This window comes from Bufo bufo, chromosome 4, assembly GCF_905171765.1.
Source record: "Bufo bufo chromosome 4, aBufBuf1.1, whole genome shotgun sequence".
Classification (NCBI taxonomy): Eukaryota; Metazoa; Chordata; class Amphibia; order Anura; family Bufonidae; genus Bufo; species Bufo bufo.
In genome coordinates, this window is record NC_053392.1 from 270,824,756 (window position 1) to 270,849,984 (window position 25,229).

The 25,229-nt window shown below is 40.6% G+C and overlaps 32 non-coding genes across 32 annotated transcripts; 16 read left to right on the forward strand and 16 right to left on the reverse strand.

Annotated features, from left to right (window-relative positions):
• The first annotated feature begins 7,629 nt into the window (after nucleotides 1-7,629).
• On the forward strand, nucleotides 7,630-7,702 carry TRNAR-UCG. Its single transcript has one exon. It is a non-coding gene; the product is annotated as a tRNA-Arg (tRNA).
• Nucleotides 7,703-8,385: 683 nt separating this feature from the next.
• TRNAL-CAA lies at nucleotides 8,386-8,495 on the reverse strand. Its single transcript has 2 exons — nucleotides 8,458-8,495; nucleotides 8,386-8,431 (listed from the first exon to the last, which is right to left on the reverse strand). It is a non-coding gene; the product is annotated as a tRNA-Leu (tRNA).
• A 243-nt stretch (nucleotides 8,496-8,738) lies between these two features.
• Nucleotides 8,739-8,811, forward strand: TRNAR-UCG. Its single transcript has one exon. It is a non-coding gene; the product is annotated as a tRNA-Arg (tRNA).
• Nucleotides 8,812-9,494: 683 nt separating this feature from the next.
• TRNAL-CAA lies at nucleotides 9,495-9,604 on the reverse strand. Its single transcript has 2 exons — nucleotides 9,567-9,604; nucleotides 9,495-9,540 (listed from the first exon to the last, which is right to left on the reverse strand). It is a non-coding gene; the product is annotated as a tRNA-Leu (tRNA).
• A 243-nt stretch (nucleotides 9,605-9,847) lies between these two features.
• Nucleotides 9,848-9,920, forward strand: TRNAR-UCG. The gene has a single exon. It is a non-coding gene; the product is annotated as a tRNA-Arg (tRNA).
• A 683-nt stretch (nucleotides 9,921-10,603) lies between these two features.
• TRNAL-CAA lies at nucleotides 10,604-10,713 on the reverse strand. The gene is made up of 2 exons: nucleotides 10,676-10,713; nucleotides 10,604-10,649 (listed from the first exon to the last, which is right to left on the reverse strand). It is a non-coding gene; the product is annotated as a tRNA-Leu (tRNA).
• A 243-nt stretch (nucleotides 10,714-10,956) lies between these two features.
• TRNAR-UCG lies at nucleotides 10,957-11,029 on the forward strand. Its single transcript has one exon. It is a non-coding gene; the product is annotated as a tRNA-Arg (tRNA).
• A 682-nt stretch (nucleotides 11,030-11,711) lies between these two features.
• TRNAL-CAA lies at nucleotides 11,712-11,821 on the reverse strand. The gene is made up of 2 exons: nucleotides 11,784-11,821; nucleotides 11,712-11,757 (listed from the first exon to the last, which is right to left on the reverse strand). It is a non-coding gene; the product is annotated as a tRNA-Leu (tRNA).
• Nucleotides 11,822-12,061: 240 nt separating this feature from the next.
• On the forward strand, nucleotides 12,062-12,134 carry TRNAR-UCG. Its single transcript has one exon. It is a non-coding gene; the product is annotated as a tRNA-Arg (tRNA).
• A 683-nt stretch (nucleotides 12,135-12,817) lies between these two features.
• On the reverse strand, nucleotides 12,818-12,927 carry TRNAL-CAA. Its single transcript has 2 exons — nucleotides 12,890-12,927; nucleotides 12,818-12,863 (listed from the first exon to the last, which is right to left on the reverse strand). It is a non-coding gene; the product is annotated as a tRNA-Leu (tRNA).
• Nucleotides 12,928-13,169: 242 nt separating this feature from the next.
• TRNAR-UCG lies at nucleotides 13,170-13,242 on the forward strand. Its single transcript has one exon. It is a non-coding gene; the product is annotated as a tRNA-Arg (tRNA).
• A 683-nt stretch (nucleotides 13,243-13,925) lies between these two features.
• TRNAL-CAA lies at nucleotides 13,926-14,035 on the reverse strand. The gene is made up of 2 exons: nucleotides 13,998-14,035; nucleotides 13,926-13,971 (listed from the first exon to the last, which is right to left on the reverse strand). It is a non-coding gene; the product is annotated as a tRNA-Leu (tRNA).
• Nucleotides 14,036-14,278: 243 nt separating this feature from the next.
• Nucleotides 14,279-14,351, forward strand: TRNAR-UCG. The gene has a single exon. It is a non-coding gene; the product is annotated as a tRNA-Arg (tRNA).
• A 635-nt stretch (nucleotides 14,352-14,986) lies between these two features.
• On the reverse strand, nucleotides 14,987-15,096 carry TRNAL-CAA. The gene is made up of 2 exons: nucleotides 15,059-15,096; nucleotides 14,987-15,032 (listed from the first exon to the last, which is right to left on the reverse strand). It is a non-coding gene; the product is annotated as a tRNA-Leu (tRNA).
• Nucleotides 15,097-15,339: 243 nt separating this feature from the next.
• TRNAR-UCG lies at nucleotides 15,340-15,412 on the forward strand. Its single transcript has one exon. It is a non-coding gene; the product is annotated as a tRNA-Arg (tRNA).
• Nucleotides 15,413-16,095: 683 nt separating this feature from the next.
• Nucleotides 16,096-16,205, reverse strand: TRNAL-CAA. The gene is made up of 2 exons: nucleotides 16,168-16,205; nucleotides 16,096-16,141 (listed from the first exon to the last, which is right to left on the reverse strand). It is a non-coding gene; the product is annotated as a tRNA-Leu (tRNA).
• A 242-nt stretch (nucleotides 16,206-16,447) lies between these two features.
• On the forward strand, nucleotides 16,448-16,520 carry TRNAR-UCG. Its single transcript has one exon. It is a non-coding gene; the product is annotated as a tRNA-Arg (tRNA).
• A 682-nt stretch (nucleotides 16,521-17,202) lies between these two features.
• Nucleotides 17,203-17,312, reverse strand: TRNAL-CAA. The gene is made up of 2 exons: nucleotides 17,275-17,312; nucleotides 17,203-17,248 (listed from the first exon to the last, which is right to left on the reverse strand). It is a non-coding gene; the product is annotated as a tRNA-Leu (tRNA).
• Nucleotides 17,313-17,555: 243 nt separating this feature from the next.
• TRNAR-UCG lies at nucleotides 17,556-17,628 on the forward strand. Its single transcript has one exon. It is a non-coding gene; the product is annotated as a tRNA-Arg (tRNA).
• Nucleotides 17,629-18,311: 683 nt separating this feature from the next.
• TRNAL-CAA lies at nucleotides 18,312-18,421 on the reverse strand. Its single transcript has 2 exons — nucleotides 18,384-18,421; nucleotides 18,312-18,357 (listed from the first exon to the last, which is right to left on the reverse strand). It is a non-coding gene; the product is annotated as a tRNA-Leu (tRNA).
• A 242-nt stretch (nucleotides 18,422-18,663) lies between these two features.
• Nucleotides 18,664-18,736, forward strand: TRNAR-UCG. The gene has a single exon. It is a non-coding gene; the product is annotated as a tRNA-Arg (tRNA).
• A 683-nt stretch (nucleotides 18,737-19,419) lies between these two features.
• Nucleotides 19,420-19,529, reverse strand: TRNAL-CAA. Its single transcript has 2 exons — nucleotides 19,492-19,529; nucleotides 19,420-19,465 (listed from the first exon to the last, which is right to left on the reverse strand). It is a non-coding gene; the product is annotated as a tRNA-Leu (tRNA).
• A 243-nt stretch (nucleotides 19,530-19,772) lies between these two features.
• Nucleotides 19,773-19,845, forward strand: TRNAR-UCG. Its single transcript has one exon. It is a non-coding gene; the product is annotated as a tRNA-Arg (tRNA).
• A 683-nt stretch (nucleotides 19,846-20,528) lies between these two features.
• TRNAL-CAA lies at nucleotides 20,529-20,638 on the reverse strand. Its single transcript has 2 exons — nucleotides 20,601-20,638; nucleotides 20,529-20,574 (listed from the first exon to the last, which is right to left on the reverse strand). It is a non-coding gene; the product is annotated as a tRNA-Leu (tRNA).
• A 243-nt stretch (nucleotides 20,639-20,881) lies between these two features.
• TRNAR-UCG lies at nucleotides 20,882-20,954 on the forward strand. The gene has a single exon. It is a non-coding gene; the product is annotated as a tRNA-Arg (tRNA).
• A 683-nt stretch (nucleotides 20,955-21,637) lies between these two features.
• TRNAL-CAA lies at nucleotides 21,638-21,747 on the reverse strand. The gene is made up of 2 exons: nucleotides 21,710-21,747; nucleotides 21,638-21,683 (listed from the first exon to the last, which is right to left on the reverse strand). It is a non-coding gene; the product is annotated as a tRNA-Leu (tRNA).
• Nucleotides 21,748-21,990: 243 nt separating this feature from the next.
• On the forward strand, nucleotides 21,991-22,063 carry TRNAR-UCG. The gene has a single exon. It is a non-coding gene; the product is annotated as a tRNA-Arg (tRNA).
• A 682-nt stretch (nucleotides 22,064-22,745) lies between these two features.
• On the reverse strand, nucleotides 22,746-22,855 carry TRNAL-CAA. The gene is made up of 2 exons: nucleotides 22,818-22,855; nucleotides 22,746-22,791 (listed from the first exon to the last, which is right to left on the reverse strand). It is a non-coding gene; the product is annotated as a tRNA-Leu (tRNA).
• A 243-nt stretch (nucleotides 22,856-23,098) lies between these two features.
• On the forward strand, nucleotides 23,099-23,171 carry TRNAR-UCG. Its single transcript has one exon. It is a non-coding gene; the product is annotated as a tRNA-Arg (tRNA).
• Nucleotides 23,172-23,854: 683 nt separating this feature from the next.
• TRNAL-CAA lies at nucleotides 23,855-23,964 on the reverse strand. Its single transcript has 2 exons — nucleotides 23,927-23,964; nucleotides 23,855-23,900 (listed from the first exon to the last, which is right to left on the reverse strand). It is a non-coding gene; the product is annotated as a tRNA-Leu (tRNA).
• Nucleotides 23,965-24,207: 243 nt separating this feature from the next.
• Nucleotides 24,208-24,280, forward strand: TRNAR-UCG. Its single transcript has one exon. It is a non-coding gene; the product is annotated as a tRNA-Arg (tRNA).
• Nucleotides 24,281-24,963: 683 nt separating this feature from the next.
• Nucleotides 24,964-25,073, reverse strand: TRNAL-CAA. Its single transcript has 2 exons — nucleotides 25,036-25,073; nucleotides 24,964-25,009 (listed from the first exon to the last, which is right to left on the reverse strand). It is a non-coding gene; the product is annotated as a tRNA-Leu (tRNA).
• Between the last annotated feature and the right edge of the window lie 156 nt (nucleotides 25,074-25,229).

A 25,229-nucleotide genomic window follows, 5' to 3' on the forward strand; every position in this document is an offset into this window, starting at 1 on the left:
ACCATAGCAACCTTCTATGCTATTCCGAAAATCCACAAACAAAGAGAACCAATCCCAGGGAGACCTATCGTCTCAGGTAACCAAAGCTTATGTGAAGGCATTAGTGAGTATGTGGAGCAGGTTGTTTCTCCATTTGTTAAAACACTACCGTCATATCTTAGAGACACTAAGGATGCTGTCGTCAGGTTGCAGGAAATCCAGGTAAATTCACATACACTTATAGCGAGTCTTGATGTTGAGGCACTTTATACCAGCATTAAACACCAACTTGGCATACAAGCAACACAATATTATTTGAATACAAAAGGGACACAGTACTATGAGCACAATAGTTTTGTTATTTCACTATTAAAGTTTTTGTTGGAGCACAATTACTTTATGTTTAATGGTAAATATTATCTACAGGTCACCGGCACCGCTATGGGCACGATTTGTGCACCAAGTTTTGCTAATTTATTTTTAGGGTGGTGGGAAGATCGTATAGTTTTTAGGGACACTATGGAAAGATACACGCAACACATATTATTTTGGGGTCGTTATATCGACGATATTTTGATTTTCTGGGATGACACTGAAGCACAATTTTATGATTTCGTAAGCCAACTGAATGATAATCAGATTGGTATGAAATTCACAGCCGATATACATAAAAATACCCTCAACTTCTTGGATTTGAAAATAAACCTGCAACCTGACGGCAGAATCCAAACCGAAATACATCGGAAAGCAACATCGACAAATAACCTGCTACACTGGCAAAGCTTCCATCCTAACTCTCTCAAGAGAGGAATCCCGGTGGGACAGTATCTCAGAGCCAGGCGGAACTGTTCCACCGAGGAAGCATTCCAAAAAGAATGCAGGATACTATACTTACGATTCTATGAGAGGGGATACTCCAAAAAATGCCTGCATCGAGCGTATAACAAAGCCAGAAGGACAGAAAGATTGGACCTGTTGATAAACAAAAAAACAAAAGAGGGAGAGAGGATTATACGGTGTATAGGAATGTACGATACAGAACACAGTACGATACAAAAAATCTTGAAACAACATTGGCATATCCTGCAGGCCGATGTAGATCTACAACAAGTAATACCAAAATATCCAGCTATAACATTCAGAAGAGGACAAAACTTAAAAGAAAAGCTGGTTCACAGCCATTACCAATCCCATCAAACAGTTAAAAAAACTACATGGCTGTCTCACAATGGATCATACCCCTGTGGAGACTGCACCTTTTGTAGTCGGATGAAAATTACCAAAACCTTCACAAATCCAGTGGATGGGAAAAATTATGAAGTCAGAGATTACATCAATTGTAAGACAAAGGGGGTCGTATATGTCATTAGCTGCGAATGCCCTAAGCTATATGTAGGGAAGACTATCCAGGAGTTGAAAAGAAGGATATCAAAACATCTGAGTAGTATTAATACAGGAGAGGACACCAGCCTGGCCAGACATATGAGAGAAAAACATAAGGACCATGACACCGATTTTAAATTCTGGGGACTGATGAAAGTTAAATCAGGACCACGGAAAGGAGATATAGATAAAAAACTCCAACAAGAAGAAACCAAATGGATTTATCTATTAAATAGTCTAGCCCCGAGAGGTCTAAATGAGGGGTTCACGTACTCGTCCTTCCTGTAGGTATCATTATCCCCATCTAGGAAAAAAGAGAATAAAAACAAAATAGTATTGTTAATAACTAAAATAGTAAAAGACATAATCTTATATACAAAAAATAGAGCTACCTCCTCTACGGGAAGATCTATTAAAAAAGATAAAAGGAAAATAAAACAATGAAACCTCTATTGGAGAAAATGGCCATTTTGGAAAATCTCTCTAACCTCTTTTAAATGGCTACCTCAAGAAAACCTCATGAGTCTACAGTACAAGAAATACGTAATGGAAACTATATATGTACTAAGGCTAGACATACGGGGATAAAAGTGGGAGACACCACTGAAATGATAAAAATAAATGAATAAGAAGAAAGAGAGAGAAAAAAGGAATGAAACCAACAGGATCAAAGGCAGACTGGGACGTATAAGCGGATGTATATACAGGATACCTAACAAGGCGATTTAGGTGGTCCCTGTCCTTGGGGTATACCTATACCCCTGGACGTTTACTCTGCCAGCTATAGAGAAAAGGACTAGGGTAGGTGGTGTATCCATTCTACTTTCTCCACCCCTGTTGATTTCCCTAGATTTGTTCCCCCTTCTTTCCCCTTCAACCCTCTCCCCTCCCCTTCCTCCCTCCCCCCCCTTTTTTTCTTCCCCAGTCTAGCTAAATAGAAGAAGATATAGTAAAAAGCATATTAGCATATGTAAAAATAAATATGATGACTTATGGAGAAGGTAGTGAGAATACATATTAGGCTGAATAAGGAACCACTCTAGCAGCATTTACTTGGGGGCAGTCATCAATAGGGAGTAAACCTATGGTGGAAAGCGATTTAGGTTATATTTACAGAAGAATAGATAATATCTGAGCCGGGCAACATTGACGCAGGATATGGGCAAATATCACCTGAAGAAAGCTGAGTAGCAAGTACGATATGAATAATGATATTGCCAGAGCCGGAGCCTAAGTCTGTGGGCATGCGCCGTAGCTAAGTGTAAGATCCTGAATGGGAAGAGGCCGATAACTAAGTCGGAGGGCATGCGCACCAGCACAGGCATCGGCGAACACCTAAACCTACCGGACACGCGCAGAGACATCCGATGACGAGGACCAATCAGAAGGAGGAAAATAGGAGGTAGTTGACGTCGGGTGGGCGGAACCATGACGTAAGTAGGCGTTACCCGATGACGCGGACCAACTAGAATGAAGAAGATAGGAGGAAGATGATGCTGGTGGGCGGCGGCCATGACGATAGCAGGCCGAGCCCTGTAACGCATCCAATCAGCATCCTAGTAGAGATCCCCACCACGCCCCCTTAGTGACGCCCCAAGTAATGACGTCACCAACAGAGGTATTATAAGCCGGCCGCGAGGAGGACACGCTCACATTCTGCCCTAACCCCTGAAGACGCCGTGTAACGGCGAAACATGTCGGGGGGCAGCGTGAAGCTCTGATTTTATGGCAGTAAATCACTGAGGCTTATTAGTATAAGGGAAATGAATCGCACAGTGCATATCTAATACACAGGCAGCGCGCAGCCTGGTGGCACAAGTGTGCATCAACCTTACTAACCCAGTCAGGTGACAGCCCTGACAAGGTGGTCTATGTGATATATAAAGGCCAGTGATCACTGAAAGTTTTAAATTAAATTAGTCATTTACACCAGTAATATTAAACAATATGAATTAAAAGTTAAGTCTTAGTTAAGTAGGTAGGTGCGTGAAAATTGGTGATATTCAGTCCAAAAGGACATTAGTAGTAGCATATGTTGGTTAACACACCATATCCCTGCTCTTAAAGGGGAAGTACAAAAAGTTGTAGTACTTCCGGAAACACTCTCCATAGCATAGGGCAGGGTGGTCAGCACAGTCAGGACAGAAATAGCGGGTGTCACGCCTTATTCCACTCCTGCTACAGACACGACATCTTTTTCGGGGTGACGGTTGGGTTGAGGTACCAGGAACGACACTGGGGAAATGTCGCTCGTGTAGACGGCTAACTACACTGGTGGATGGGGCCACGGAACCTCCTGGGTAAAGGAGGTTCTCGATGATCTCTTCCTGGAATTTGAGGAAGGATCCTGTTCTCCCAGCCTTACTGTAGAGAACAAAACTATTGTACAGCGCCAATTGAATCAAATATACAGACACCTTCTTATACCAGCGTCTGGTTCTGCGGGAAACTAAATACGGAGACAACATCTGGTCATTGAAGTCCACCCCTCCCATGAGCGCATTATAGTCGTGGACACAGAGGGGCTTTTCAATGACACGGGTTGCTCGCTCAATTTGGATTGTCGTGTCTGCGTGAATGGAGGAGAGCATGTAAACGTCACGCTTGTCTCTCCATTTCACCGCGAGCAGTTCTTCGTTACACAAGGCAGCCCTCTGCCCCCTTGCAAGACGGGTGGTTACAAGCCGTTGGGGGAAGCCCACGCGACTAGTTCGCGCGGTGCCACAGGAGCAAATCCGTTCTAGAAACAAATGCATAAAGAGGGCCACACTTGTGTAGAAATTGTCCACATAAAGATGGTACCCCTTGCCGAATAAGGGTGACACCAAGTCCCAGACTGTCTTCCCACTGCTCCCCAGGTAGTCAGGGCAACCGACCGGCTCCAGGGTCTGATCTTTTCCCTCATAGATCCGAAATTTGTGGGTATAGCCTGTGGCCCTTTCACAGAGCTTATACAATTTGACCCCATACCGGGCACGCTTGCTTGGGATGTATTGTTTGAAGCTAAGGCGCCCGGTAAAATGTATTAGGGACTCGTCTACGCAGATGTTTTGCTCAGGGGTATACAAATCTGCAAATTTCAGGTTGAAATGGTCTATGAGGGGCCGAATTTTGTGGAGCCGGTCAAAAGCAGGGTGGCCTCTGGGACGGGAGGTGGTGTTGTCGCTAAAATGCAGAAAACGGAGGATGGTCTCAAATCGTGTCCTGGACATAGCAGCAGAGAACATGGGCATGTGATGAATTGGGTGCGTTGACCAATATGACCGCAATTCATGCTTTTTTGTCAGGCCCATGTTGAGGAGAAGGCCCAAAAAAATTTTAAGTTCGGAAACTTGGACTGGTTTCCACCGGAAAGGCTGGGCATAATAGCTTCCCGGGTTTGCGGTTATAAATTGTGTGGCATACTGGTTGGTCTCTGCCACAACTAAGTCCAAGAGCTCCGCAGTCAAGAACAGCTCAAAAAATCCCAGGGCCGAACCGATTTGAGCCGTCTCAACCCGAACTCCAGACTGGGCGGTGAAAGGGGAAACTACTGGTGCGGCTGAAGTTGGTGACTGCCAATCAGGATTTGCCAGCACCTCAGGGACTCTAGGGGCTCTACGGGCCTGTCTGTGCGGTGGCTGCGACGGGGTAACTAGTGCACGTGCCACCGTACCAGCTTCAACTGCCCTTCTGGTGCTCGCTACTTCACCAGGTTGTACGGCAGTGCTGGTACTAGGTCCAGGAAGGGCTGCGCTGCTGGTGTATGCCTCACCACGTGATCCGGCAGCGACAGCCCCACTCTGCTGCTCTTGAAGCGGATCCTGCGTAACCTGTGGTCTAGCGACATGGGGCCGGGTACGCCTGGTGCTGCCAGGGACCTCCACCTCCTCGTCCGAACTTTGGGTCAGAGAGCCACTGCTTTCCACAGGTTCATATTCTGACCCGCTAGATTCGTCAGATGAGGGTTCCCACTCCTCATCCGACTGGGTCAGAATCCTGTAGGCCTCTTCAGAAGAATACCCCCTGTTTGACATTTTGGACTACTAAATTTAGGGGTATTCCCTGAGACTACCCAAGAAAAAAAGCAAACCTGTCTTACAAAGGGGAGGCTAGCGAAGTACCGGAGGCTGCTGCGGTTGATAAAAAATATCAAAACTGATTTTTTTATCGCCGCAGTGCGTGTAAAATGAATGTGCAGTGATCAAAAAATATATATTTTTTGTCACTGCGGTGGGGCGGGCGTGGGTGAACGCACGTGTGGGCGACCGATCAGGCCTGATCGGGCAAACACTGCGTTTTGGGTAGAGGGCGAGCTAAGGTGACACTAATACTATTATAGATCTGACCGTGATCAGTTTTGATCACTTACAGATACTATAAAAGTACAAATGCTGATTAGCGATACGCTAAACAGCGAATAAAAGTGACTGCGGTGCGGTGGGGTGGGCGCTAACTGACGCTAACTACCTAACCAAGGGGCCTAAACTATCCCTAAAACCTAACAGCCAATACCAGTGAAAAAAAAAAAAGTGACAGTTTACACTGATCACTTTTTTTCCTTTGACTAGTGATTGACAGGGGCGATCAAAGGGGTGATCAAAGGGTTAATTGGGGTGCAGGTGGGTGATCTGGGGCTAAGGTGTAGTGTTGGTGTACTCACAGTTCAGTCTGCTCCTGTGCTGGATTCAACCGACGAAAAGGACCAGCACAGGAGCAGACAAGCCATATAACAGATCATATTTACTAATATGATCTGTTATATGACTTTGGATTGGATTTTTTGAAAATTGCCAGCCTGCCAGCCAATGATCGTTGCTGGCAGGCTGGTGACGAAATACTTCTTTTGATTTTGCCGGCCCGCTATGCGCATGCGCGGGCCGGCTTTGAGCAAAATCTCGCGTCTCGCGAGATGACGCGTATATGCGTGACTCTGCGCAGCGCTGCCACCTCCGGAACGCAATCCTGCGTTAGGCGGTCCGGAGGTGGTTAATGTTGGCAGAAATTTTTAACCATGAAACGCCAATTTGTTATATTATTTAGGTAGCGAAAGCCAAAAACTTGCCGTCAAGGGTTCCTAAATTTTACTCCTAATTGTACATTTCTAGACCTCGTGGTCTAATGTATTTGGCAAAAACCTTCGGGTCAGACGATTGAGGGTTTGAGCTGTTTGGTAGTTTTCACAGTGCGTGGCTTTAATGTTCTTGCCTTCTTTTAATGTTGACAGAAATTTTTAACCATGAAACGCCAATTTGTTATATTATTTAGGTAGCTAAAGCCAAAAACTTGCCGTCAAGGGTGTGTTTTAAACCCAAATCTCATTTTGCTAAGCAGGACACTCATCTAAGGAGAAAGGAAAAAAAGAAGCCCACTGTCAGAAGTGGGATTTGAACCCACGCCTCCATTTGGAGACCAGAACTGGCCACTGAGGAAGGGGCGAGGGACCCCGAAACGCGTCTGGCGGTAGTTAGAGTGAGCGTTGATCCACCGCATACCAAAGAAAACAAAGCCGGCAAAGAAAAGAAGATAAAGTGAACTGAACAGCGCCGCTGTGAAAGCTGTCGCACAATACTGACGTCACAGTAGCAAAGCATCCGGTCTCCTTGGATACCCGGTCACGTGGGACGATACGTGCAGGCGGAAGCACACCTCGTGGGACGCTACGGGTGTGCGGCCTTCCATACCACCGCTGCAGGATTAGCAGTGAAGACCGGTAAGACCGAGCTGAGTCTGAGCAGAGACAGCACGTGCAGGTATTGTGGCAGCGGTAGTGAGCCGTTTATCATAGGCCATACCCAGCAAACTATTGGGCCCCACAGGCTTGAATTGGGGGTAACCCAGTAAGAACTGTGTTACACTAATCCACTAGATTTGGATACCTACGGGACATTTTGCGACTGTGGACAATATTGGTGTGCCGCTCAAGTTTATTAGCTGCTATTTGGGTATTTAACTGTGTCATTCCCTTGTGTGCATTTTTATAGATTTGTATATGGTCTATATTTTATTTGTATTTTAGGGGTATGTTTTTAGGATTTTACCACAATTCAGTGGAATAAAGTGTACTATTAATTTGTTGTTTGGTGTTCCCTTTTGTAGTGTGCCCCCCCACACCTGTCTTTTCACATTCATTTAAGAAACATTGTTCTGTGATTAAACAATAGAGAATGTGTATAATTGGTAATATTTGACTGATTCATTGAAATAATTTTCTCCTTTGACTTTAGTTCAATGTAAATCCGTTGATTTCTGGGATCTTTTCATTTTTAGCCATGGATTCTTACTTTTGACCGCGTGGCCTAATGGATAAGGCGTCTGACTTCGGATCAGAAGATTGAGGGTTCGAGTCCCTTCGTGGTCGCGATGATGCTTGCTTATAAAGCGGTTGTCCAGGATTCAAGAAGCATGCTTGTTTTTGTTTTTCCAGATACAATTGACAGCTTCTAAGAGAGAAAGCACTTTGTCAGAAAGGGGATTTGAATCAACACCTTCATTTGGAGACCAGAATGCCACAGATATTGGATGAATTTAAATTTTTGATCCTGGGATCTCAGTGTACTTGTCCACCCTGACAAAGCGTTAAGATGTTGCCTGAGGGTTTGACATTTTTGGGAAAGAAAATCTACAAAATCCCTATTCAAAATGTTTAGATTTTACTTAAGAAACATTGTTATTGTAAGAAGATGGAGAATGTGTATATTTAGTGATCTGTGATGAATTGAAATCAAGGGACTGTTTTGCTAGGGTTCCTAAATTTTACTCCTAATTGTACATTTCTAGACCTCGTGGTCTAATGTATTTGGCAAAAACCTTCAGGTCAGACGATTGAGGGTTTGAGCTGTTTGGTAGTTTTCACAGTGCGTGGCTTTAATGTTCTTGCCTTCTTTTAAGGTTGACAGAAATTTTTAACCATGAAACGCCAATTTGTTATATTATTTAGGTAGCTAAAGCCAAAAACTTGCCATCAAGGGTGTGTTTTAAACCCAAATCTCATTTTGCCAAGCAGGAAACCCATCTAAGGAGAAAGGAAAAAAAGAAGCCCACTGTCAGAAGTGGGATTTGAACCCACGCCTCCATTTGGAGACCAGAACACCCCATACACGGAAGAGATTAACTCTTGAGTCTGGCGCCTTAGACCACTCGGCCATCCTGACAAACTCACCAGCACCTTCAAGAGTGTTTAAAAAAAATTCGGGAAGCAAATCTACAACGTCACATTTTCGAAAAATTTTAAATTTCATTTAAGAAACATTGTTCTGTGATTAAACAATAGAGAATGTGTATAATTGGTAATATTTGACTGATTCATTGAAATAATTTTCTCCTTTGACTTTAGTTCAATGTAAATCGGTTGATTTCTGGGATCTTTTCATTTTTAGCCATGGATTCTGCCTTTTGACCGCGTGGCCTAATGGATAAGGCGTCTGACTTCGGATCAGAAGATTGAGGGTTCGAGTCCCTTCGTGGTCGCGATGATGCTTGCTTATAAAGCGGTTGTCCAGGATTAGAGAAGCATGCTTGTTTTTGTTTTTCCAGATACAATTGACAGCTTCTAAGAGAGAAAGCACTTTGTCAGAAAGGGGATTTGAATCAACACCTTTATTTGGAGACCAGAATGCCACAGATATTGGATGAATTAAAATTTTTGAGCCTGGGACCTCAGTGTACTTGTCCACCCTGACAAAGCGTTAAGATGTTGCCTGAGGGTTTGACATTTTTGGGAAAGAAAATCTACAAAATCCCTATTCAAAATGTTTCGATTTTACTTAAGAAACATTGTTATTGTAAGAAGATGGAGAATGTGTATATTTAGTGATCTGTGATGAATTGAAATCAAGGGACTGTTTTGCTAGGGTTCCTAAATTTTACTCCTAATTGTACATTTCTAGACCTCGTGGTCTAATGTATTTGGCAAAAACCTTCGGGTCAGACGATTGAGGGTTTGAGCTGTTTGGTAGTTTTCACAGTGCGTGGCTTTAATGTTCTTGCCTTCTTTTAAGGTTGACAGAATTTTTTAACCATGAAACGCCAATTTGTTATATTATTTAGGTAGCTAAAGCCAAAAACTTGCCGTCAAGGGTGTGTTTTAAACCCAAATCTCATTTTGCCAAGCAGGACACCCATCTAAGGAGAAAGGAAAAAAAGAAGCACACTGTCAGAAGTGGGATTTGAACCCACGCCTCCATTTGGAGACCAGAACACCCCATACTCGGAAGAGATTAACTCTTGAGTCTGGCGCCTTAGACCACTCGGCCATCCTGACAAACTCAGCATCACCTTCAAGAGCGTTTAAAAAAAATTCGGAAAGCAAATCTACAACGTCACATTTTCGAAAAATTTTAAATTTCATTTAAGAAACATTGTTCTGTGATTAAACAATAGAGAATGTGTATAATTGGTAATATTTGACTGATTCATTGAAATAATTTTCTCCTTTGACTTTAGTTCAATGTAAATCGGTTGATTTCTGGGATCTTTTCATTTTTAGCCATGGATTCTTCCTTTTGACCGCGTGGCCTAATGGATAAGGCGTCTGACTTCGGATCAGAAGATTGAGGGTTCGAGTCCCTTCGTGGTTGCGATGATGCTTGCTTATAAAGCGGTTGTCCAGGATTCGAGAAGCGTGCTTGTTTTTGTTTTTCCAGATACAATTGACAGCTTCTAAGAGAGAAAGCACTTTGTCAGAAAGGGGATTTGAATCAACACCTTCATTTGGAGACCAGAACGCCACAGATCTTGGATGAATTTAAATTTTTGAGCCTGGGACCTCAGTGTACTTGTCCACCCTGACAAAGCGTTAAGATGTTGCCTGAGGGTTTGACATTTTTGGGAAAGAAAATCTACAAAATCCCTATTCAAAATGTTTAGATTTTACTTAAGAAACATTGTCATTGTAAGAAGAGGGAGAATGTGTATATTTAGTGATCTGTGATGAATTGAAATCAAGGGACTGTTTTGCTAGGGTTCCTAAATTTTACTCCTAATTGTACATTTCTAGACCTCGTGGTCTAATGTATTTGGCAAAAACCTTCGGGTCAGACGATTGAGGGTTTGAGCTGTTTGGTAGTTTTCACAGTGCGTGGCTTTAATGTTCTTGCCTTCTTTTAAGGTTGACAGAATTTTTTAACCATGAAACGCCAATTTGTTATATTATTTAGGTAGCTAAAGCCAAAAACTTGCCGTCAAGGGTGTGTTTTAAACCCAAATCTCATTTTGCCAAGCAGGACACCCATCTAAGGAGAAAGGAAAAAAAGAAGCACACTGTCAGAAGTGGGATTTGAACCCACGCCTCCATTTGGAGACCAGAACACCCCATACACGGAAGAGATTAACTCTTGAGTCTGGCGCCTTAGACCACTCGGCCATCCTGACAAACTCAGCATCACCTTCAAGAGCGTTTAAAAAAAATTCGGAAAGCAAATCTACAACGTCACATTTTCGAAAAATTTTAAATTTCATTTAAGAAACATTGTTCTGTGATTAAACAATAGAGAATGTGTATAATTGGTAATATTTGACTGATTCATTGAAATAATTTTCTCCTTTGACTTTAGTTCAATGTAAATCGGTTGATTTCTGGGATCTTTTCATTTTTAGCCATGGATTCTGCCTTTTGACCGCGTGGCCTAATGGATAAGGCGTCTGACTTCGGATCAGAAGATTGAGGGTTCGAGTCCCTTCGTGGTCGCGATGATGCTTGCTTATAAAGCGGTTGTCCAGGATTCAAGAAGCGTGCTTGTTTTTGTTTTTCCAGATACAATTGACAGCTTTTAAGAGAGAAAGCACTTTGTCAGAAAGGGGATTTAAATCAACACCTTCATTTGGAGACCAGAATGCCACAGATATTGGATGAATTAAAATTTTTGAGCTTGGGACCTCAGTGTACTTGTCCACCCTGACAAAGCGTTAAGATGTTGCCTGAGGGTTTGACATTTTTGGGAAAGAAAATCTACAAAATCCCTATTCAAAATGTTTAGATTTTACTTAAGAAACATTGTTATTGTAAGAAGATGGAGAATGTGTATATTTAGTGATCTGTGATGAAGTGAAATCAAGGGACTGTTTTGCTAGGGTTCCTAAATTTTACTCCTAATTGTACATTTCTAGACCTCGTGGTCTAATGTATTTGGCAAAAACCTTCGGGTCAGACGATTGAGGGTTTGAGCTGTTTGGTAGTTTTCACAGTGCGTGGCTTTAATGTTCTTGCCTTCTTTTAATGTTGACAGAAATTTTTAACCATGAAACGCCAATTTGTTATATTATTTAGGTAGCTAAAGCCAAAACTTGCCATCAAGGGTGTGTTTTAAACCCAAATCTCATTTTGCCAAGCAGGACACCCATCTAAGGAGAAAGGAAAAGAAGAAGCCCACTGTCAGAAGTGGGATTTGAACCCACGCCTCCATTTGGAGACCTGAACACCCCATACACGGAAGAGATTAACTCTTGAGTCTGGCGCCTTAGACCACTCGGCCATCCTGACAAACTCAGCAGCACCTTTAAGAGCGTTTAAAAAAAAATCGGGAAGCAAATCTACGTCACATTTTCGAAAAATTTGAAATTTCATTTAAGAAACATTGTTCTGTGATTAAACAATAGAGAATGTGTATAATTGGTAATATTTGACTGATTCATTGAAATAATTTTCTCCTTTGACTTTAGTTCAATGTAAATCGGTTGATTTCTGGGATCTTTTCATTTTTAGCCATGGATTCTTCCTTTTGACCGCGTGGCCTAATGGATAAGGCGTCTGACTTCGGATCAGAAGATTGAGGGTTCGAGTCCCTTCGTGGTTGCGATGATGCTTGCTTATAAAGCGGTTGTCCAGGATTCGAGAAGCGTGCTTGTTTTTGTTTTTCCAGATACAATTTACAGCTTCTAAGAGAGAAAGCACTTTGTCAGAAAGGGGATTTGAATCAACACCTTCATTTGGAGACCAGAACGCCATAGATCTTGGATGAATTTAAATTTTTGAGCCTGGGACCTCAGTGTACTTGTCCACCCTGACAAAGCGTTAAGATGTTGCCTGAGGGTTTGACATTTTTGGGAAAGAAAATCTACAAAATCCCTATTCAAAATGTTTAGATTTTACTTAAGAAACATTGTCATTGTAAGAAGAGGGAGAATGTGTATATTTAGTGATCTGTGATGAATTGAAATCAAGGGACTGTTTTGCTAGGGTTCCTAAATTTTACTCCTAATTGTACATTTCTAGACCTCGTGGTCTAATGTATTTGGCAAAAACCTTCGGGTCAGACGATTGAGGGTTTGAGCTGTTTGGTAGTTTTCACAGTGCGTGGCTTTAATGTTCTTGCCTTCTTTTAAGGTTGACAGAAATTTTTAACCATGAAACGCCAATTTGTTATATTATTTAGGTAGCTAAAGCCAAAAACTTGCCGTCAAGGGTGTGTTTTAAACCCAAATCTCATTTTGCCAAGCAGGACACCCATCTAAGGAGAAAGGAAAAAAAGAAGCACACTGTCAGAAGTGGGATTTGAACCCACGCCTCCATTTAGAGACCAGAACACGCCATACACGGAAGAGATTAACTCTTGAGTCTGGCGCCTTAGACCACTCGGCCATCCTGACAAACTCAGCATCTCTTCAAGAGCGTTTAAAAAAAATTCGGAAAGCAAATCTACAACGTCACATTTTCGAAAAATTTTAAATTTCATTTAAGAAACATTGTTCTGTGATTAAACAATAGAGAATGTGTATAATTGGTAATATTTGACTGATTCATTGAAATAATTTTCTCCTTTGACTTTAGTTCAATGTAAATCGGTTGATTTCTGGGATCTTTTCATTTTTAGCCATGGATTCTGCCTTTTGACCGCGTGGCCTAATGGATAAGGCGTCTGACTTCGGATCAGAAGATTGAGGGTTCGAGTCCCTTCGTGGTCGCGATGATGCTTGCTTATAAAGCGGTTGTCCAGGATTCAAGAAGCGTGCTTGTTTTTGTTTTTCCAGATACAATTGACAGCTTTTAAGAGAGAAAGCACTTTGTCAGAAAGGGGATTTAAATCAACACCTTCATTTGGAGACCAGAATGCCACAGATATTGGATGAATTAAAATTTTTGAGCCTGGGACCTCAGTGTACTTGTCCACCCTGACAAAGCGTTAAGATGTTGCCTGAGGGTTTGACATTTTTGGGAAAGAAAATCTACAAAATCCCTATTCAAAATGTTTAGATTTTACTTAAGAAACATTGTTATTGTAAGAAGATGGAGAATGTGTATATTTAGTGATCTGTGATGAATTGAAATCAAGGGACTGTTTTGCTAGGGTTCCTAAATTTTACTCCTAATTGTACATTTCTAGACCTCGTGGTCTAATGTATTTGGCAAAAACCTTCGGGTCAGACGATTGAGGGTTTGAGCTGTTTGGTAGTTTTCACAGTGCGTGGCTTTAATGTTCTTGCCTTCTTTTAAGGTTGACAGAAATTTTTAACCATGAAACGCCAATTTGTTATATTATTTAGGTAGCTAAAGCCAAAAACTTGCCATCAAGGGTGTGTTTTAAACCCAAATCTCATTTTGCCAAGCAGGACACCCATCTAAGGAGAAAGGAAAAAAAGAAGCCCACTGTCAGAAGTGGGATTTGAACCCACGCCTCCATTTGGAGACCAGAACACCCCATACACGGAAGAGATTAACTCTTGAGTCTGGCGCCTTAGACCACTCGGCCATCCTGACAAACTCAGCAGCACCTTCAAGAGCGTTTAAAAAAAATTCGGGAAGCAAATCTACAACGTCACATTTTCGAAAAATTTTAAATTTCATTTAAGAAACATTGTTCTGTGATTAAACAATAGAGAATGTGTATAATTGGTAATATTTGACTGATTCATTGAAATAATTTTCTCCTTTGACTTTAGTTCAATGTAAATCGGTTGATTTCTGGGATCTTTTCATTTTTAGCCATGGATTCTGCCTTTTGACCGCGTGGCCTAATGGATAAGGCGTCTGACTTCGGATCAGAAGATTGAGGGTTCGAGTCCCTTCGTGGTCGCGATGATGCTTGCTTATAAAGCGGTTGTCCAGGATTCAAGAAGCATGCTTGTTTTTGTTTTTCCAGATACAATTGACAGCTTCTAAGAGAGAAAGCACTTTGTCAGAAAGGGGATTTGAATCAACACCTTCATTTGGAGACCAGAATGCCACAGATATTGGATGAATTTAAATTTTTGAGCCTGGGACCTCAGTGTACTTGTCCACCCTGACAAAGCGTTAAGATGTTGCCTGAGGGTTTGACATTTTTGGGAAAGAAAATCTACAAAATCCCTATTCAAAATGTTTAGATTTTACTTAAGAAACATTGTTATTGTAAGAAGATGGAGAATGTGTATATTTAGTGATCTGTGATGAATTGAAATCAAGGGACTGTTTTGCTAGGGTTCCTAAATTTTACTCCTAATTGTACATTTCTAGACCTTGTGGTCTAATGTATTTGGCAAAAACCTTCGGGTCAGATGATTGAGGGTTTGAGCTGTTTGGTAGTTTTCACAGTGCGTGGCTTTAATGTTCTTGCCTTCTTTTAAGGTTGACAGAAATTTTTAACCATGAAACGCCAATTTGTTTTAAACCCAAATCTCATTTTACCAAGCAGGAAACCCATCTAAGGAGAAAGGAAAAAAAGAAGCCCACTGTCAGAAGTGGGATTTGAACCCACGCCTCCATTTGGAGACCAGAACACCCCATACACGGAAGAAATTAACTCTTGAGTCTGGCGCCTTAGACCACTCAGCCATCCTGACAAACTCACCAGCACCTTCAAGAGTGTTTAAAAAAAATTCGGGAAGCAAATCTACAACGTCACATTTTCGAAAAATTTTAAATTTCATTTAAGAAACATTGTTCTGTGATTAAACAATAGAGAATGTGTATAATTGGTAATATTTGACTGATTCATTGAAATAATTTTCTCCTTTGACTTTAGTTCAATGTAAATCGGTTGATTTCTGGGATCTTTTCATTTTTAGCCATGGATTCTGCCTTTTGACCGCGTGGCCTAATGGATAAGGCGTCTGACTTCGGATCAGAAGATTGAGGGTTCGAGTCCCTTCGTGGTCGCGATGATGCTTGCTTATAAAGCGGTTGTCCAGGATTCAAGAAGCGTGCTTGTTTTTGTTTTTCCAGATACAATTGACAGCTTCTAAGAGAGAAAGCACTTTGTCAGAAAGGGGATTTGAATCAACACCTTCATTTGGAGACCAGAATGCCACAGATATTGGATGAATTTAAATTTTTGAGCCTGGGACCTCAGTGTACTTGTCCACCCTGACAAAGCGTTAAGATGTTGCCTGAGGGTTTGACATTTTTGGGAAAGAAAATCTACAAAATCCCTATTCAAAATGTTTAGATTTTACTTAAGAAACATTGTTATTGTAAGAAGATGGAGAATGTGTATATTTAGTGATCTGTGATGAATTGAAATCAAGGGACTGTTTTGCTAGGGTTCCTAAATTTTACTCCTAATTGTACATTTCTAGACCTCGTGGTCTAATGTATTTGGCAAAAACCTTCGGGTCAGACGATTGAGGGTTTGAGCTGTTTGGTAGTTTTCACAGTGCGTGGCTTTAATGTTCTTGCCTTCTTTTAAGGTTGACAGAAATTTTTAACCATGAAACGCCAATTTGTTATATTATTTAGGTAGCTAAAGCCAAAAACTTGCCGTCAAGGGTGTGTTTTAAACCCAAATCTCATTTTGCCAAGCAGGACACCCATCTAAGGAGAAAGGAAAAAAAGAAGCACACTGTCAGAAGTGGGATTTGAACCCACGCCTCCATTTGGAGACCAGAACACCCCATACACGGAAGAGATTAACTCTTGAGTCTGGCGCCTTAGACCACTCGGCCATCCTGACAAACTCAGCATCTCTTCAAGAGCGTTTAAAAAAAATTCGGGAAGCAAATCTACAACGTCACATTTTCGAAAAATTTTAAATTTCATTTAAGAAACATTGTTCTGTGATTAAACAATAGAGAATGTGTATAATTGGTAATATTTGACTGATTCATTGAAATAATTTTCTCCTTTGACTTTAGTTCAATGTAAATCGGTTGATTTCTGGGATCTTTTCATTTTTAGCCATGGATTCTGCCTTTTGACCGCGTGGCCTAATGGATAAGGCGTCTGACTTCGGATCAGAAGATTGAGGGTTCGAGTCCCTTCGTGGTCGCGATGATGCTTGCTTATAAAGCGGTTGTCCAGGATTCAAGAAGCGTGCTTGTTTTTGTTTTTCCAGATACAATTGACAGCTTTTAAGAGAGAAAGCACTTTGTCAGAAAGGGGATTTAATCAACACCTTCATTTGGAGACCAGAATGCCACAGATATTGGATGAATTTAAATTTTTGAGCCTGGGACCTCAGTGTACTTGTCCACCCTGACAAAGCGTTAAGATGTTGCCTGAGGGTTTGACATTTTTGGGAAAGAAAATCTACAAAATCCCTATTCAAAATGTTTAGATTTTACTTAAGAAACATTGTTATTGTAAGAAGAGGGAGAATGTGTATATTTAGTGATCTGTGATGAATTGAAATCAAGGGACTGTTTTGCTAGGGTTCCTAAATTTTACTCCTAATTGTACATTTCTAGACCTCGTGGTCTAATGTATTTGGCAAAAACCTTCGGGTCAGACGATTGAGGGTTTGAGCTGTTTGGTAGTTTTCACAGTGCGTGGCTTTAATGTTCTTGCCTTCTTTTAAGGTTGACAGAAATTTTTAACCATGAAACGCCAATTTGTTATATTATTTAGGTAGCTAAAGCCAAAAACTTGCCATCAAGGGTGTGTTTTAAACCCAAATCTCATTTTGCCAAGCAGGACACCCATCTAAGGAGAAAGGAAAAAAAGAAGCCCACTGTCAGAAGTGGGATTTGAACCCACGCCTCCATTTGGAGACCAGAACACCCCATACACGGAAGAGATTAACTCTTGAGTCTGGCGCCTTAGACCACTCGGCCATCCTAACAAACTCAGCAGCACCTTCAAGAGTGTTTAAAAAAAATTCGGGAAGCAAATCTACAACGTCACATTTTCGAAAAATTTTAAATTTCATTTAAGAAACATTGTTCTGTGATTAAACAATAGAGAATGTGTATAATTGGTAATATTTGACTGATTCATTGAAATAATTTTCTCCTTTGACTTTAGTTCAATGTAAATCGGTTGATTTCTGGGATCTTTTCATTTTTAGCCATGGATTCTGCCTTTTGACCGCGTGGCCTAATGGATAAGGCGTCTGACTTCGGATCAGAAGATTGAGGGTTCGAGTCCCTTCGTGGTCGCGATGATGCTTGCTTATAAAGCGGTTGTCCAGGATTCAAGAAGCATGCTTGTTTTTGTTTTTCCAGATACAATTGACAGCTTCTAAGAGAGAAAGCACTTTGTCAGAAAGGGGATTTGAATCAACACCTTTATTTGGAGACCAGAATGCCACAGATATTGGATGAATTTAAATTTTTGAGCCTGGGACCTCAGTGTACTTGTCCACCCTGACAAAGCGTTAAGATGTTGCCTGAGGGTTTGACATTTTTGGGAAAGAAAATCTACAAAATCCCTATTCAAAATGTTTAGATTTTACTTAAGAAACATTGTTATTGTAAGAAGATGGAGAATGTGTATATTTAGTGATCTGTGATGAATTGAAATCAAGGGACTGTTTTGCTATGGTTCCTAAATTTTACTCCTAATTGTACATTTCTAGACCTCGTGGTCTAATGTATTTGGCAAAAACCTTCGGGTCAGACGATTGAGGGTTTGAGCTGTTTGGTAGTTTTCACAGTGCGTGGCTTTAATGTTCTTGCCTTCTTTTAAGGTTGACAGAAATTTTTAACCATGAAACGCCAATTTGTTATATTATTTAGGTAGCTAAAGCCAAAAACTTGCCATCAAGGGTGTGTTTTAAACCCAAATCTCATTTTGCCAAGCAGGACACCCATCTAAGGAGAAAGGAAAAAAAGAAGCACACTGTCAGAAGTGGGATTTGAACCCACGCCTCCATTTGGAGACCAGAACACCCCATACACGGAAGAGATTAACTCTTGAGTCTGGCGCCTTAGACCACTCGGCCATCCTGACAAACTCAGCAGCACCTTCAAGAGCGTTTAAAAAAATTCGGGAAGCAAATCTACAACGTCACATTTTCGAAAAATTTTAAATTTCATTTAAGAAACATTGTTCTGTGATTAAACAATAGAGAATGTGTATAATTGGTAATATTTGACTGATTCATTGAAATAATTTTCTCCTTTGACTTTAGTTCAATGTAAATCGGTTGATTTCTGGGATCTTTTCATTTTTAGCCATGGATTCTGCCTTTTGACCGCGTGGCCTAATGGATAAGGCGTCTGACTTCGGATCAGAAGATTGAGGGTTCGAGTCCCTTCGTGGTCGCGATGATGCTTGCTTATAAAGCGGTTGTCCAGGATTCAAGAAGCGTGCTTGTTTTTGTTTTTCCAGATACAATTGACAGCTTCTAAGAGAGAAAGCACTTTGTCAGAAAGGGGATTTGAATCAACACCTTCATTTGGAGACCAGAATGCCACAGATATTGGATGAATTTAAATTTTTGAGCCTGGGACCTCAGTGTACTTGTCCACCCTGACAAAGCGTTAAGATGTTGCCTGAGGGTTTGACATTTTTGGGAAAGAAAATCTACAAAATCCCTATTCAAAATGTTTAGATTTTACTTAAGAAACATTGTTATTGTAAGAAGATGGAGAATGTGTATATTTAGTGATCTGTGATGAATTGAAATCAAGGGACTGTTTTGCTAGGGTTCCTAAATTTTACTCCTAATTGTACATTTCTAGACCTCGTGGTCTAATGTATTTGGCAAAAACCTTCGGGTCAGACGATTGAGGGTTTGAGCTGTTTGGTAGTTTTCACAGTGCGTGGCTTTAATGTTCTTGCCTTCTTTTAAGGTTGACAGAAATTTTTAACCATGAAACGCCAATTTGTTATATTATTTAGGTAGCTAAAGCCAAAAACTTGCCATCAAGGGTGTGTTTTAAACCCAAATCTCATTTTGCCAAGCAGGACACCCATCTAAGGAGAAAGGAAAAAAAGAAGCCCACTGTCAGAAGTGGGATTTGAACCCACGCCTCCATTTGGAGACCAGAACACCCCATACACAGAAGAGATTAACTCTTGAGTCTGGCGCCTTAGACCACTCGGCCATCCTGACAAACTCAGCAGCACCTTCAAGAGTGTTTAAAAAAAATTCGGGAAGCAAATCTACAACGTCACATTTTCGAAAAATTTTAAATTTCATTTAAGAAACATTGTTCTGTGATTAAACAATAGAGAATGTGTATAATTGGTAATATTTGACTGATTCATTGAAATAATTTTCTCCTTTGACTTTAGTTCAATGTAAATCGGTTGATTTCTGGGATCTTTTCATTTTTAGCCATGGATTCTGCCTTTTGACCGCGTGGCCTAATGGATAAGGCGTCTGACTTCGGATCAGAAGATTGAGGGTTCGAGTCCCTTCGTGGTCGCGATGATGCTTGCTTATAAAGCGGTTGTCCAGGATTCAAGAAGCATGCTTGTTTTTGTTTTTCCAGATACAATTGACAGCTTCTAAGAGAGAAAGCACTTTGTCAGAAAGGGGATTTGAATCAACACCTTCATTTGGAGACCAGAATGCCACAGATATTGGATGAATTTAAATTTTTGAGCCTGGGACCTCAGTGTACTTGTCCACCCTGACAAAGCGTTAAGATGTTGCCTGAGGGTTTGACATTTTTGGGAAAGAAAATCTACAAAATCCCTATTCAAAATGTTTAGATTTTACTTAAGAAACATTGTTATTGTAAGAAGATGGAGAATGTGTATATTTAGTGATCTGTGATGAATTGAAATCAAGGGACTGTTTTGCTAGGGTTCCTAAATTTTACTCCTAATTGTACATTTCTAGACCTCGTGGTCTAATGTATTTGGCAAAAACCTTCGGGTCAGACGATTGAGGGTTTGAGCTGTTTGGTAGTTTTCACAGTGCGTGGCTTTAATGTTCTTGCCTTCTTTTAAGGTTGACAGAAATTTTTAACCATGAAACGCCAATTTGTTATATTATTTAGGTAGCTAAAGCCAAAAACTTGCCATCAAGGGTGTGTTTTAAACCCAAATCTCATTTTGCCAAGCAGGACACCCATCTAAGGAGAAAGGAAAAAAAGAAGCCCAATGTCAGAAGTGGGATTTGAACCCACGCCTCTATTTGGAGACCAGAACACCCCATACACGGAAGAGATTAACTCTTGAGTCTGGCGCCTTAGATCACTCGGCCATCCTGACAAACTCAGCAGCACCTTCAAGAGCGTTTAAAAAAAATTCGGGAGGCAAATCTACAAAGTCACATTTTCGAAATTTTTTAAATTTCATTTAAGAAACATTGTTCTGTGATTAAACAATAGAGAATGTGTATAATTGGTAATATTTGACTGATTCATTGAAATAATTTTCTCCTTTGACTTTAGTTCAATGTAAATCGGTTAATTTCTGGGATCTTTTCATTTTTAGCCATGGTTCCTGCCTTTTGACCGCGTGGCCTAATGGATAAGGCGTCTGACTTCGGATCAGAAGATTGAGGGTTCGAGTCCCTTCGTGGTCGCGATGATGCTTGCTTATAAAGCGGTTGTCCAGGATTCAAGAAGCGTGCTTGTTTTTGTTTTTCCAGATACAATTGACAGCTTCTAAGAGAGAAAGCACTTTGTCAGAAAGGGGATTTGAATCAACACCTTCATTTGGAGACCAGAATGCCACAGATATTGGATGAATTTAAATTTTTGAGCCTGGGACCTCAGTGTACTTGTCCACCCTGACAAAGCGTTAAGATGTTGCCTGAGGGTTTGACATTTTTGGGAAAGAAAATCTACAAAATCCCTATTCAAAATGTTTAGATTTTACTTAAGAAACATTGTTATTGTAAGAAGATGGAGAATGTGTATATTTAGTGATCTGTGATGAATTGAAATCAAGGGACTGTTTTGCTAGGGTTCCTAAATTTTACTCCTAATTGTACATTTCTAGACCTCGTGGTCTAATGTATTTGGCAAAAACCTTCGGGTCAGACGATTGAGGGTTTGAGCTGTTTGGTAGTTTTCACAGTGCGTGGCTTTAATGTTCTTGCCTTCTTTTAAGGTTGACAGAATTTTTTAACCATGAAACGCCAATTTGTTATATTATTTAGGTAGCTAAAGCCAAAAACTTGCCGTCAAGGGTGTGTTTTAAACCCAAATCTCATTTTGCCAAGCAGGACACCCATCTAAGGAGAAAGGAAAAAAAGAAGCCCACTGTCAGAAGTGGGATTTGAACCCACGCCTCCATTTGGAGACCAGAACACCCCATACACGGAAGAGATTAACTCTTGAGTCTGGCGCCTTAGACCACTCGGCCATCCTGACATACTCAGCAGCACCTTCAAGAGCGTTTAAAAAAAATTCGGGAAGCAAATCTACAACGTCACATTTTCGAAAAATTTTAAATTTCATTTAAGAAACATTGTTCTGTGATTAAACAATAGAGAATGTGTATAATTGGTAATATTTGACTGATTCATTGAAATAATTTTCTCCTTTGACTTTAGTTCAATGTAAATCGGTTGATTTCTGGGATCTTTTCATTTTTAGCCATGGATTCTGCCTTTTGACCGCGTGGCCTAATGGATAAGGCGTCTGACTTCGGATCAGAAGATTGAGGGTTCGAGTCCCTTCGTGGTTGCGATGATGCTTGCTTATAAAGCGGTTGTCCAGGATTCAAGAAGCGTGCTTGTTTTTGTTTTTCCAGATACAATTGACAGCTTCTAAGAGAGAAAGCACTTTGTCAGAAAGGGGATTTGAATCAACACCTTCATTTGGAGACCAGAACGCCACAGATCTTGGATGAATTTAAATTTTTGAGCCTGGGACCTCAGTGTACTTGTCCACCCTGACAAAGCGTTAAGATGTTGCCTGAGGGTTTGACATTTTTGGGAAACAAAATCTACAACATCCCTATTCAAAATGTTTAGATTTTACTTAAGAAACATTGCATTGTAAGAAGAGGGAGAATGTGTATATTTAGTGATCTGTGATGAATTGAAATCAAGGGACTGTTTTGCTAGGGTTCCTAAATTTTACTCCTAATTGTACATTTCTAGACCTCGTGGTCTAATGTATTTGGCAAAAACCTTCGGGTCAGACGATTGAGGGTTTGAGCTGTTTGGTAGTTTTCACAGTGCGTGGCATTAATGTTCTTGCCTTCTTTTAATGTTGACAGAAATTTTTAACCATGAAACGCCAATTTGTTATATTATTTAGGTAGCTAAAGCCAAAAACTTGCCATCAAGGGTGTGTTTTAAACCCAAATCTCATTTTGCCAAGCAGGACACCCATCTAAGGAGAAAGGAAAAAAAGAAGCCCACTGTCAGAAGTGGGATTTGAACCCACGCCTCCATTTGGAGACCAGAACACCCCATACACGGAAGAGATTAACTCTTGAGTCTGGCGCCTTAGACCACTCGGCCATCCTGACAAACTCACCAGCACCTTCAAGAGCGTTTAAAAAAAATTCGGGAAGCAAATCTACAACGTCACATTTTCGAAAAATTTTAAATTTCATTTAAGAAACATTGTTCTGTGATTAAACAATAGAGAATGTGTATAATTGGTAATATTTGACTGATTCATTGAAATAATTTTCTCCTTTGACTTTAGTTCAATGTAAATCGGTTGATTTCTGGGATCTTTTCATTTTTAGCCATGGATTCTGCCTTTTGACCGCGTGGCCTAATGGATAAGGCGTCTGACTTCGGATCAGAAGATTGAGGGTTCGAGTCCCTTCGTGGTCGCGATGATGCTTGCTTATAAAGCGGTTGTCCAGGATTCAAGAAGCGTGCTTGTTTTTGTTTTTCCAGATACAATTGACAGCTTCTAAGAGAGAAAGCACTTTGTCAGAAAGGGGATTTGAATCAACACCTTCATTTGGAGACCAGAACGCCACAGATCTTGGATGAATTTAAATTTTTGAGCCTGGGACCTCAGTGTACTTGTCCACCCTGACAAAGCGTTAAGATGTTGCCTGAGGGTTTGACATTTTTGGGAAAGAAAATCTACAAAATCCCTATTCAAAATGTTTAGATTTTACTTAAGAAACATTGTTATTGTAAGAAGATGGAGAATGTGTATATTTAGTGATCTGTGATGAATTGAAATCAAGGGACTGTTTTGCTAGGGTTCCTAAATTTTACTCCTAATTGTACATTTCTAGACCTCGTGGTCTAATGTATTTGGCAAAAACCTTCGGGTCAGACGATTGAGGGTTTGAGCTGTTTGGTAGTTTTCACAGTGCGTGGCTTTAATGTTCTTGCCTTCTTTTAAGGTTGACAGAAATTTTTAACCATGAAACGCCAATTTGTTATATTATTTAGGTAGCTAAAGCCAAAAACTTGCCATCAAGGGTGTGTTTTAAACCCAAATCTCATTTTGCCAAGCAGGACACCCATCTAAGGAGAAAGGAAAAAAAGAAGCCCACTGTCAGAAGTGGGATTTGAACCCACGCCTCCATTTGGAGACCAGAACACCCCATACACAGAAGAGATTAACTCTTGAGTCTGGCGCCTTAGACCACTCGGCCATCCTGACAAACTCAGCAGCACCTTCAAGAGCGTTTAAAAAAAATTCGGGAAGCAAATCTACAACGTCACATTTTCGAAAAATTTTAAATTTCATTTAAGAAACATTGTTCTGTGATTAAACAATAGAGAATGTGTATAATTGGTAATATTTGACTGATTCATTGAAATAATTTTCTCCTTTGACTTTAGTTCAATGTAAATCGGTTGATTTCTGGGATCTTTTCATTTTAAGCCATGTATTCTGACTTTTGACCGCGTGGCCTAATGGATAAGGCGTCTGACTTCGGATCAGAAGATTGAGGGTTCGAGTCCCTTCGTGGTCGCGATGATGCTTGCTTATAAAGCGGTTGTCCAGGATTCAAGAAGCGTGCTTGTTTTTGTTTTTCCAGATACAATTGACAGCTTCTAAGAGAGAAAGCACTTTGTCAGAAAGGGGATTTGAATCAACACCTTCATTTGGAGACCAGAATGCCACAGATCTTGGATGAATTTAAATTTTTGAGCCTGGGACCTCAGTGTACTTGTCCACCCTGACAAAGCGTTAAGATGTTGCCTGAGGGTTTGACATTTTTGGGAAAGAAAATCTACAAAATCCCTATTCAAAATGTTTAGATTTTACTTAAGAAACATTGTTATTGTAAGAAGATGGAGAATGTGTATATTTAGTGATCTGTGATGAATTGAAATCAAGGGACTGTTTTGCTAGGGTTCCTAAATTTTACTCCTAATTGTACATTTCTAGACCTCGTGGTCTAATGTATTTGGCAAAAACCTTCGGGTCAGACGATTGAGGGTTTGAGCTGTTTGGTAGTTTTCACAGTGCGTGGCTTTAATGTTCTTGCCTTCTTTTAAGGTTGACAGAAATTTTTAACCATGAAACGCCAATTTGTTATATTATTTAGGTAGCTAAAGCCAAAAACTTGCCATCAAGGGTGTGTTTTAAACCCAAATCTCATTTTGCCAAGCAGGACACCCATCTAAGGAGAAAGGAAAAAAAGAAGCCCACTGTCAGAAGTGGGATTTGAACCCACGCCTCCATTTGGAGACCAGAACACTCCATACACGGAAGAGATTAACTCTTGAGTCTGGCGCCTTAGACCACTCGGCCATGCTGACAAACTCAGCATCACCTTCAAGAGCGTTTAAAAAAAATTAGGGAAGCAAATCTACAACGTCACATTTTCGAAAAATTTTAAATTTCATTTAAGAAACATTGTTCTGTGATTAAACAATAGAGAATGTGTATAATTGGTAATATTTGACTGATTCATT